The following is a 12,768-nucleotide window of genomic DNA, read 5'->3' on the forward strand; positions in this document are numbered from 1 at the left end:
TGAGACGCAGACCCCAGGGGGGATAATGTTGCTCAGCCCAACAGCAGGCTTTAGAAAGAGGAAGACTAAAATGGGCTTGTGGGGGGAGAAAAGCTCTAGATATTTTCTTAACTAATTGTTTGTTTTTATAGGCTTATGGAAAGAGGAGAAGTGATTTGACAATGTAAATGGCAAAATATGTGAAATGAGCTGAAGGACTCAACAGCAGGAACTCTGCTGAATTGTTGTGACTGAGTATTATTGTTGTGCTGTAGCAGCACTCAGAGCCCTGACCTGGACTCGTACTCCCATTCCTGTAGTAGGAACAATACAGGCACAAAACACCTACTCCACAGAGCTTCCAATTTTAATTAATCTGTCATATTTCAGTGGGGGTGGTGGTATACACATACAGCATGCACACGTGCAGCATGTATATGTGCACACACACATGCAGCCTGCACACATGCACATGTTCAGCACACACACGTCCAGCACACGCACGCAGCCTGCATATGCACTGCCTCATTCATGTGTCCTGGCACGCAGATAGCAAATTAGCAGGTATATCACTATGCATTTTCATTTCCTCATACACTATCTTGAGCCATCCTACACGTATTACATATGCTTGGGTCACAGAAGGGTTAGGGACATAACTATCGGATCCCAAGGGACAGATGGAGCAGAGCCAGAATAATCTCTGAATCCAGCTCTTTACTGTTACCCTCTGATCATGAAAAGCTCAGTGAGCTTGGAACAGACACTTTCATCCAGAAGCTGTTTGCACATCAGAGGCAAAATGTCTACATCAAATCTGAGAGAACAATTTTTCATGCAGTTCAAAGCAGGTAGGGAACTAGAGTCTTTGTTCTGTCTGGGCAGCAGCCCCAAAAGAGCAGCTCGTTTTCTGTGAAGGCTGCTAGAGGTGTGGGGCTACAAGATTGTCTTCTTCCCTCCTTTTTTTCGTGTGTTTGTGCAGGTTTCAGCACAAAGGAAGTCCCATCAGAGCAGAGCACTAGAATTATATAAATGCTTAGTGCTGTTACTATAAATAGTGGTGTATATCCTTATATACTCCTGCCCCTCCCCATGAGAGTTCTGGCCATAAACTCAGGCGGTCTGAACTCAGAAGTGTAGCTGTGGAATTGCACCCTATGCATTTGCTCCTTCTGACATAAGAGCTGTATTCTCTCCCACGGGCTGGTGTCTTCCTTTTTTCTCTGTAGGAAACTCAAAGTGCTTCTGTTTTACAGATCTCTTTCAGGCATGATTAAATTGGCCTCAAAGGAATGGGATTTAACTGAAAGAGTGCCAACTACTACTTTTTAACCATGCCCAGGAATCTGTGCTTTGTAAATAACAACTGGTGAGCCCATCACTGTGCTCAGCCAGAACTTCACCAGATGAACTTCAAGCTAAAAGCACGCCTTTATCACACTGTGTTTAAAGGACAGAAGACATGTCTTTTAGAAAGAATACATTTTTCCTTTCCCCAGTCTGCTTCTTTTCCATAATTGGCCCTTGTAAGTAGCTGTGTGAACTTTAGTGACAAGGCATGAGAATCAGTTACACTGCCCTATAACATCCACTTATTTATCTTCACTCTTTTTCTACACAGCATTTTTTTCCCCTTCTTTCTTTAATTTAATACATTCTAAGGACTTTCATATCAATCCTGAGTAATTCAGGGTGCAAACCCCAAGCAGAACTTTCTGCATCAGATGCAGATTCTGTCTGAGGGAGGGAATCTCTTTTGGAAAGATGCAGCCTTGATTTAAAGACTTCAAATGATCTACCACATCCTGCGGTAGGTTGTTCCAATGATTAATGGCCCATGCTGGAGAAAGTACTGCAGCTTCCAGCCATTGGATCTTACTGTGCCTTGTTCTGTTCGACTAAATAGCCATTTGTTATCAGAAATCTCTCTTCCTTATGTAGATACCTGCAGACTTTGATTAAGTCACCTTTTAACTCTTGGATAACCTTAAGAGATTAAGGCATGTTTTTCTGACTTGTTTTCTTTGAATACTTTTTTTTTAAAAAAACTTTTCCTAGCTTCATAATATACATCAAGAACTGCCTCAGCCCTATGGACTTATCTGGGATTCGTGGACTTCTGGCTGGCAGTGGTTGCTGCCCCTGGACCTGCTCTGCTCTGCTTGTCTGGGTGCTGTGTCCCTGCCCCTGCATTGCTGCCACTCTCAGCTACAGAACAGGAGGGCTGGTGTCTGCTGGACCTCAATAGGGGAAGGTGGCTTTCAGTTGCCAGTTACTTATTATCGGCTGTTTGCTGATTTTAGTCCATTTTGTGTGTACATGTTGCTTTATCAATGGAACTTGCCATTTCACCCAAAAAACTAAGATCAGATTTGCTTGAAAAGACCTGGTTCTGTGCAAGCATGCAGGGAGGAATACTCTACCACCGTCATTTCAATATTTACTGCTTGCCTCCAATATTAAGCTTCCAAGACATGGATGATGGCTCTATTCAGATTAATAGGCTGAATGCCTATTAGTCATCACGTTTACAATTTTAAAACATTTACATGACCTTAGCCTCTTTTACAGTCCTCTTAGACTCTTCCAGCTTTTCAAAAAGTCAGTGTGTGTAGATCAGAGTGTTCCCTGGCAAGCTGCTTTCATACTCCTGAGTAAAAGTTGGCCAGGGCAGTCTATTTGCTGCCGGGTAATATTTCTCTGCTGGCGGATGGGACAAGAAGAGGCTCCACAGCCACTGTGGGATCTATGAGCACTCACATATTCAGCAGCACTGGAAGAAGAAGGACTTTAAAAGGAGTTAAAATATTTGCAGGAAGATTAAAAGATCAGATTTTCCATTATTCTGCTCTGCAACCAGGACAGAGGAGTAGTCCTGGCTGTAAGCCCTCCTGGTATTATGTACATTACTACTGCCTCCATTGAACTTGTCTAATTTATGCCTTGCTTCATCATCCCGGCCCAAGCCTCATCTAGAATTACCATCCAGGCCATGCTCCCCAAGCCCCTTTGCTAAGAAGCTGGAAGCTGCCGCCAGCTCTGGAGCAGGCACCAGGAGACCAGGAGCTGCTGTCCCACGGCTGGGGCAGGCACAAAGCAGCCTTAGTGCTAGCAGCAGCCCCTTGCTGCTCTGAAAGCTCCTCGATTCTCACAGCTGAGCAGGCCATGCCCCAGAGCTGCAAAGTCTGTGTCTTGCAGAAACATTTTCATTCCTATTCTAGTGCAAAAGCTGGAGACCGAACCTCAGCTTTTTTTTTTTTTTTTTTTTTTTTTTTTTTCCTTAACAAAGAAAAGCACAGTAAAGCTGGCCCCAGAGTGAGCAATTACTGGTGAAAGAGCAATTGTGTTATGAGCTACCAGACATGGGTAAATGGTCAAAATAATCCAGATGAGTCTCAAAGAAAAAAAAAAAAAAAAAAGGCTGAGATATAATTGAAGTCACCCATAGTAGTACATGGGCAAAACATTTTAAGTTTTACTTTGTTTTACTTGGGAATACTTTCTGGAAAGATAAATGTAGAATTTTCATAATATTTTAGATAAACTGTACCAATGAGCCATCTGCTATTATTAAAGTGCACTATGACAAGCTAAAGGTACCCTTTTCAATCTGTAACCAAAATTTCATATCTCTGTACAATTCTTCTTGCGCTTCACTCATCGTTTTCCCCATGTGGAACTTAGTATTTGCATCAGCTTATTGGACTGTGCCAGTGAGAAAAACAAAGGCAAAGGGAAACAAGATAACATTCCTAATAACTCCTGTCTTAGAATAAGATCCTAGCTGTGTACTGTAGTAAAGACCCTCCCATGATGGGAGTTTGTTCTCCTGCTAGGCTATAGCACTTGCTGTGTCTAGGTTAAAGCAGAACCGCATTGAAGTCAATGGGAGGTTTGTGCTAGAATGTATCTTGTGTGCTGTCACTTGGGCAAATGTCCACCTCGGGCTACAGCAGAAACAGAATCACCACATTTGTTTTCGCTTCTGACCTGCTGAAAGTAGGATTATATTACTTGTATATTTCATTCTGATTATTTTTCCCCTGTTTTAAACAAAGATACTACTATGTTATAATCTGATACCAAGCACTGTGCAAGATCAGGGGAAGTCAATTATAACTGAAATTGCAGACTTCGTTTACTGTTGCCTTGCCTTTTACTCAATGTTTTTCTTCATAGGCAATTGAGATACAATTTCACATCTTCAGCTTGTACTTCTGCGTCTCATGATACAAGCAGTATCACTGCTGACTTTGAATTCCCAGATTGTTCTCATGTTGTGCTACTTCCTTTATGTAATTTAATTCCATTTTTCTCCTGCGTAAATATATTGCATAGGACAAATGAACATCATTTCTAACAGGTTGTCAAACGAGTGGAGCAGAACTGAGCGTGCTGAGACTTTGCAAACCAACCTTGCAAAATGTTTTTATTATTGTTTTGCTCAGATAATCCAAGGACCCAGAAAGACTCTTCCAGTGACTGGCTAAATCTGATTTTTGTTTGTGACCAGCATGAATGCTGACCTTTGCCTTCTTGGCTGATCTTTGCATCTCTGAGAAGGTTCACGGAGAGGTCAGTGCGGCACTGACTTCCTCTGTGAGCGCGTGTGCAGGGACACCCTTCTGCCACTGAGCCATCAAAGGGCTGGCCTTGCCCACTGACAGCTTCAGGTTCATTTTTGTGGAAATCTGGACCCACTTATACCAACAGCAACAGAAGTCTGGCAGGTGAAAGGGCACATCCTTTTTTATTTACTCAGCACCCTTGCTGGCCTTACTTTTCACTGGCAATCACTCCCTTCTTAGCATGAAAGTTTTGTCTCAGCTCTGATACATTCTTAGCTCAAGGGACTGGTGCTACATATCGTGCCCAATTTTGTAAAAATGTGACTAGAGACAATTACAGAAGAAATAGCTAACCTGTTTCCTTTTCCTTAAATACACTCATATTAAAGAGGATGAGTTCTTTCCTTAGATTGTCTTGGTGTAGGTGCATAACAGAAATAAAAATGATTTCTTGTGCGTTCTTCAGCTGATTCCTTTCACAGATAAGCTCAGTGCTGCTTGTCACCACAAAGGAGAGCTATGAATCTTGTGAAAGCCACACTGCTGACACCGTTGACTATGCAGGCATCCACTTCCCCATCAGACAGCAGAAAGCAGCACTGTTAGAGGGCTTTAAATCTCTGCTCAGGAAGTGTATCTATTTACAAACAGCAAGAATAGCCCTGAAATTGTGAAAAATGCACTCGAGTCATATTTAGAATGATTGGATGTGGGGGATATAACAATACTTTTCAAGACTGTAAGCACTGCGTATATTCATATCTTGTGCTATTTATCTTGCAGATATACAGCACTGGAAGTTGCTGGCTGCAAGCTGGTGAGCTTGTAGCAGGGAGAAGGAAAGATCTCTCCGTTTGTCACTGGCCGTATATCACCACAGCTGTGCCCTTTGATTACACAGAGGGCTCCTCCAGCCATTAATAATAGGAAACACTTTTTGTCTGGTGAATGCATCTCAGTGCCGTCCTCTAACACCTAGGCTTTTCAGTGAGGTAGAAAAGGTAAATTAAAGATGGAGCTTGTTCATTTTACATTTACACTTGATGTGTAAACAAGGATAACCTTTGTTTGCCTCAGAAAAGAAAATATGCCATTCCTTTTCCTACCATCACAGTGACTGCTTCTTACAGAAACAATATAGCACTGCCAATTACAACTTGCCGAGGAAGTGACACTAATGAATCACAATAATGCTGCCACAGCATCATGGAGAGTACTGTGACGCCAGCCTTCCAGATTAATTGCATCACATATAATAGCACAGCCACATCTGCTGGCCAGGTGTGTCAGTGTAAAAGATTTTCCCAGAAAAGCAGAGCTTAGAGGAAATCGATATATAGGCTGAATGAAGCCATTGGTAAGAATGCTGCCTTGCCAAAATTAGATCGCTATCTGGAATTGTCACAAGTAATTGATGTTAAGATTGGAAAAGTCTAAAATGGTGTAAATTGTTTAGCGCCAGAGAGCACTACAAAAGGCATTACAAGCTTGATCTGCAAAATGAATCAAAATTAATGCTAAGCTTGTGTGGTGTGCTGTTGCTCTTGCCTCTTGCAGCACAGTGCACCTGAGCTGCTCCAGAGAGGTGCTTGCAGTCAGTGGGGCATGGAGGCTCCTTGAATCTGACCTATCTTCGTCCTCTCTCATAGCATCTTTGGCACAATAAGGAAAGACTAAAGACCATTCGTCTTAATGCTGGTTTTAGCCATGTGTCAAAATATGGTTTGGGGTGGTTTGTTTTAACTATCCCAATTTTATATTTAAATTTACTATTATTTACTATTATCTAAATTTAATATTTAGATTTATGAGGTGCTTGGGGTAACAAAACAAAAACAAAAACAAACAAACAAACAAACAAAAAAGAAAACAAAAAAGAAAACCCAAGCCCTTCCAATGCAAAACCTGCTCTTGCTGAACACTGTTTCAAGTCCCCTGCTCTTCTGTTGCCAGAAGCAGCCATCTCATCAATAAGGCAGTAAGGCCACAGATAGATTTGTGCTGGAGGAAAGGATTCTGCAAAATGCAGTTGTTTTGGAGGAATTCCAAATATCACACAGAAAGGTATCAATCCTGTCCTGCATTTATCCCAAAGCGGTGCCCTCTATTTATATTTTGGTAGAACCCACAGTTGCTTCATTGATGGTCTTGTGACTACGATATGTTCCTCTTAAATCTGCACTGACAACTTACTTAGGTCACGGAGTCACAGTTTAATTTCCTCAAGTTAGATTTATTCCCTCAAGCCATAAAGAAATAAGAAAGCGCATGCTTGTTGCTGACTCAAACACAGAGCTGAAAACCTCCAAGGCGGAGGCTTTGGCTCGCATACTGCTCCTCTTTTTTCAGCCTCAGGTCCCTGCTTCACCATTTGAGGATTTGGAAACTGAGCCAAGTGTGGGGCACACCATGGCCTCAGCAGCAGACCTGTGCATGCCTTGCTGCCTCCCTGGGCTGTGTGGATGGCACGCTGCGTGGCTCCTGTCTGCAGCACTTCACCCTACAGACTGCAGCAATCCGTGGCAAGGCACAGCCTGACTTATGTGAATAACGTAATGTACCGTAAAGTGTTTTATTTTTATACAGTGCTGTTCTTCCACAGGCACATAACCTAGCTATCTGTATGAAAATGTCAGCTATCTGTATGAATACTCAAACAAGAATTAATTAGATGTCATTGATTAAATAATTTTCACAGACATATTGGTCAGTGGAATGTACTTTCCTAGAAATACAGAAGACTATACAAAACTTACTTTTTGCTATTTTTATAGTCTTCCTGCCCCAAATACACTTATTATATTGGTCGCTGAATTTAAATGATGAATTTCTCTGCTTTTAAAGCAAAGAGGAAAAGATCACTAAATTTCTTATCAGGAGATAGTGATAGACTTCTCAAAAAATGCACAGCATCTTGGAAGTTTGGTTTCGTATCACCATTTATATTCCTGAGAAATAGACATGTCTCACATTCTGTAGCAGTGTTTTGTGACATTTGGATTTACAATGTTCAAGTTTAAGTCTCTAGCCCTTTGCAGTCTGTCAAAAACAGCTTCTCTGTCCATTTATTTTTGTCTTCTGTGCTCAGTCTGAATATCTTTTGTAAATTTATACTTGACAACCCTCGTATTTCAGCAGCTGGCTTTGTTTCACAATCTACCTTGCTTGCTCTGTTGCATTAGCTGAAACAACAAATTTAATCCATGATGTCAATAGTAAATTATAGCGGAGATGTAATATATGCCTGACATCACTAAGGTCAAGGCCATGGTGAAAATATTGCAAATAATAGATCCAAAGGGTCTTCTCGTAGTGGTAGTTGCTTGCTGCTCATTTAATGTTACGAGAAACAGATTAGTGCCGCATACTGCATTATGTTAGCCTTTTAGTTACAGCTGGCATAAACCTCCAGCTAATGTAAGAGTGCTCCCACAACATGAAAAGAGGTTCCAAAGAAGTTTGCTATGTCATTATATTTCATATTTTCTAACTGATAAATAATTAAAACAAGAATTACTTTACTGAAAAGATTCATTTAGAGCATACATTTTCCATTACTCTAACTGTTTGGAGGGGTTGGGGGAAACGTTTATTGCATACCTTACCCAAACTACCTTGCCATTAAAGTATCTAAATTACCTCAGTGAATTCTAAGCACAGAAGTGGTTGATGAATTGCTTTTTGCATAAATGCACTTTCCCTTTGCTAGAACCTAATTTTGTGTATAAATACACACACACACACACACATGCACACACAAAATAAAGCAGCCACTGAACTCTCTCAAGAAGAAAAATTGAAGTCTGGAATTTTCTCTGTGTAATGAAGTTTTTCTAAATGTTGCTTGTATTATAAGCATCCTTGGACTCTCTGAGGACAAGCCAAAAATGGGTTCTTCTACAATGGCGAAAGAGCAGTTAATGAATCATTTTCTCCTGTGTGAAAGTGCTCATTCCTGTTAATTTATCCATTTTTACAGCCACAGCTTTTTTAATATCAAAATTTGTTTTCAGTTTAAAAGCCCATTTAATGCCATTAGGAAAAACCAACCAACCAACCAACCACTACCACCACCACCAACAAAAAAAAACACACCAAACCAAACCAAACCAAACCAAACCAAACCAAACCAAACCAAACCAAACCAAGAAAAAAAAAAAACACCATTGTTTGTTTCATCTGGCATAAGGAGCATCAACAACCCAGGATTTTCAATCTGCAATTCATCCCTTTAACTTGGCTCTGATGTATTTTCATATTTTAACAAGAAGGGATGGGACAAGTTAACAAGCTGCAGAATTTACTGGATTGTGGCTACAACATCAAGCTTTCCATGTGCCCCGGCTAGAGGCATACCATTTGATAGGTTTGCCTCTCAGCAGAGCAGCTTTGCTTTTGCTTCTGTGTTGGTAATGCTGACTGGCTGAAAGCATGAGCATGTTCTACCTCAAGAAGGTGTGCAGCCCTGTCAGGTTCAGGAACATGTTTGACCCTCCTCAATCAGTCTTAACTCCAAATGCCTGTTTTGGGACAAAAGACATTAACCATCTCTGCAGGAGCCTTGATCACTGTGTGTGTTGCCCGTGTTCCTTACTGCTTCATTCAAATCCATGCCAGACTAAAGTGACCAAAAGTTATTTGTCACTGCAACTAGAGCTCCACACGCAATGAGTCGTTTGATTGACACGCAATGAGGGTTTGGTTCCGTTCCTGTTGGTCGTGCATCCACACTGCTTTTTGCCCATTGTAATATATTTTGTTGATGCCTCTGTTGGTCAAAGCAGCAAAGAAATGAAGTGGCAGACCAGATGATAATCCTTTCTTGAGGTTGTCTGGCAAAGTTGAGTGAGGCATAGTGACAGCAGGGAATTACTTGAAATTGTGCTTTTAACCTTTGAGCTGTTTTTTTGGGGAGGGCAGTTTTCATTACTGATAATCTAGTGGTCAGCTTCCTGGAAGGTATTGCTTTAAGGATGTAAATATTAAGAGGAATCCCAAACACTGAAGTTCCTGTGATATTCTCTTATACACAAACAAAAAACTAGAAAAGGGAATCGGTTGCTCTTGGAACCAATCAGCAGTCTCAGTATGGGCTGCTTTGATAGCTATTTAATCTCACCCATAAAAGAAGTCTAAATAATGCTGTTATGTGCTGATGCTCTTAGCACTTGCTTTGGTGCATGATGTATGGCCAGTGTCTACTCCAAGAATCAACAAATGTGCATTATTCCATTAGCAATTTTCTGTTTTCTACAAAGCTTTACAATTTATTAGTGTTATTTATGTTAATGTACTACTGCCTTATTTTACATATTTATAATATCTTCTTTCCTCTGCCATGAAAAGCAATGAAAGGTTTAAGTATTGCAGCTCAGTTCAGCTTACATAACATTTACTAATATTCTTTCCAAAAACAGTGTTATAAGAGAGTCCTTTCTGAGTCTGGAACTGCTGTTTTAGCTTATTGAAACTCTTACTGACATCAAAACAAGACTGAGGATTTTCCAATCCTCTGCACCTTCTTCCCTGCTGTTTTTCAGAAAGGATGAGAAACTCCAGAGTATGCATGAGTAGAGATGACCTTTTTCCAGTAAAATCTGGGAAAAGCTTAGGAAGAAGAAGAACATCAACAAAAGGTTTCTTGCCTTGAAGATGCGGATAAGAATGTTTCAGTAGGAGGAAGAACTCTTTTTAAGCAATGTGGTTGAGTCCTGCAGGGTTTCTAAATGCTTATTCATTCAGAAAAAAAGGTAGCTGGTATCACTGGTTATCCATCAACTCATTCCTGAACCTGTGTTATGCAACAAGGTATACAACAACTTAGACAAAACTATTTACTTCTGACTGACTGCTTTTCCTTGATTTCCCTAGCATATGGACCTCAAGGCCAATGACAAATTCTGAACATTGTCTACATCATGGCTGCCTGATAGATTTCCTAAATATGTCAGATTTCCTAAACATATCATTTCAAGGCGTCTCTGTTACACCCACCATGTGAACTCTGCCTGTACAAGTAATTTACCTCAATGACATCACTCTGGGCAGATGCAAGCAAAGGTAACGTGAGTTTTCTTTGTTTTGTTTTGTTTTTTAATATATATATATATATTTAGATGTATATATACTATTTTGGGTGTTGACTGTATTAGGTCAATACTGGAGCATGGCTAGTTTCATCTCTGCCTAGCATCACAATTCAAGAACATGTGTGTGAGGTGATGAGAGACAGCTTAATATTTCAGGATGCAAATCGTTTGTTGGTTCCCCATATGTAACTTCACTTTATATTTTTAGCAATGCTTATGTACCCTAACCAAATCTAATCAATGTTTTTGGATACATTCTACTCAATTTAACTGTTACCTCAGCATGGGCTGAAGCTCATTAGTATCTAATGTCCATTAGGTGGCCTGTGTGTAGAGAGGTATCAGGGCTGACGTATTTCCGGATATATTATTATTGAATTTTCAGACATTTCTAGTTGCACAAATGCTCTTGTGGGTGGACATGTCCCTGAAAACAATGACAGAGAAAGAACATATTTTATTAAATATGTTAATACACTATTTTGGACACAAAGCTGCTTTACCTGTAGAACAGTTTCAAATGTCTTTTGATTAGCCGCAGACTGTATCTGACTTCCCCTGTTCTGTCCCTACAACATGACTTAAGCCACATCAGTTCCTAAATCCCTACGTGAAACAGTGATGAAGTATGCCATATATATGACAACCTCTTATTAACTAGAAATTGCATCAACACTGACAGCTCTCTTTGTACAGGCCACCATACAGACGTAATGAGTTTCAGGCTCTGCTGAGGGTCATTGATTCACCTCAGTGACAGAAAGCTGTGCCCTTTTTTCAATGCCCCAAACATTCCCCATTCCAGAAAGCACCTGTGGACCCTCGTTCAATGGCATCCAACACATTTTCACTTATTTGTCTTTTCAATGGATTTCATTATTATTCTTGACATTTCTGAAAGCATTTCTCAGATAGAGAAAAACCCTGTCCTTTCCAAGAATATTTCCAAAGCTTTGGATTATTTAGGACCCGATTGATCATGAGTAATATTTATGTAAAGGTAAATTTCTCTATATCAAAAAATTTAAGAGGGCTAGAGCTTGCAAATGGCACCTAAGCTTCAGTTAACACCAATTGTCAGTTTACCTTTTATTTTTTTCTGAATGCTCTGAAAGGAGAAACTTCACCTCCAAAATAACAGCTCAGAATCACCCATCTTATGCTACCTAAAATTAAAAAGCCTACCATTATGTTGAAACACCCATAGTGTTCATAATTCTCCTTTGAATATCGGAAGCCTCTTAAGAGTCCTGATGGGATGTCATACCTGGCCAGGGTTGATGGTATGACAGGGTTTCTTTGATCAGGTAAAATCTGATCTACAATGGTAGAGCAACATTTTCACCTTTACAGAACAAAAATAATGTCTATGCTGCTATAATAATGTCACTTCCTGTAAAACCTCAGTCACCTTAACTAAAAGGGGGCATCTATACTGATTTCAGATGGGTTTGGGATCTCATCTATAATGTCATAGTTGAGATTATTTTAGTTATCCTCCTGGAATCAAATGCTTTCATAAACTGGCTTAAAAATCATGTTAATAGATCTCATGCAAAAGTTGTTGTTTAATTTCAGTTTCAAACTAAAGCTGGGTGTTTAATTACTATTTGGAGAACTGACTATAAAATGAAGTTTTCTAAGCTGTGACTGTTGGTAGCAACAATGCTAGTCTAAGGCTAGGCACTATTTTGTTCCAAAGGACTTGTGGGTTCCTTCCATTAGAGTCCATTCTCAGAGGTTTTCCTCTGCAAACAAGCTCTCCCCACCAGGAAGGCTTCTTTTTCAGAAATACTTTCTGAGAGGAAGGCTTTTGTGGTGGGAAATACCCACCACATAGGGAGATCATAAGACTGCCTCTGGAGTTCTTCACATCTTTTCAGAAAAAGATTGTGCAGATCAATGTTCTTCAGGTGAAATGGATTATCTAAAGTATAGGAAAGGCATCATTTAGTCTGGGAGGTCAGATCCTCCTGAGAGTTCATCTCCGTCCCCTCCTCTTCCTTCATTGCACATCCTTCCCACCTGTGTCCCTTCTGAGGTGCCACAAGAGCTTTGCCTGCCTGATGTGGGGTCTTTCTAGCTACTGCCTGTCCTTATCCCAAGTAATGAGGGTCATAGAGCTGAATTCC

The 12,768-nt window shown here is 40.4% G+C and overlaps 1 long non-coding RNA gene across 3 annotated transcripts in view; it reads left to right on the forward strand.

Moving 5' to 3' along the window:
• The window catches only part of LOC140002944 (uncharacterized), a 129,734-nt gene that overhangs the window by 102,686 nt on the left and 14,280 nt on the right, over positions 1 to 12,768 (forward strand). For all 3 annotated transcript variants that reach the window (XR_011810687.1, XR_011810685.1, XR_011810686.1), the window contains one exon: positions 10,419 to 10,607. This is a non-coding gene — a long non-coding RNA (uncharacterized lncRNA). The remainder of the gene's footprint in view (positions 1 to 10,418; positions 10,608 to 12,768) is intronic.

This window comes from Anas platyrhynchos, chromosome 7 (assembly GCF_047663525.1).
Source record: "Anas platyrhynchos isolate ZD024472 breed Pekin duck chromosome 7, IASCAAS_PekinDuck_T2T, whole genome shotgun sequence".
Classification (NCBI taxonomy): domain Eukaryota; kingdom Metazoa; phylum Chordata; class Aves; order Anseriformes; family Anatidae; genus Anas; species Anas platyrhynchos.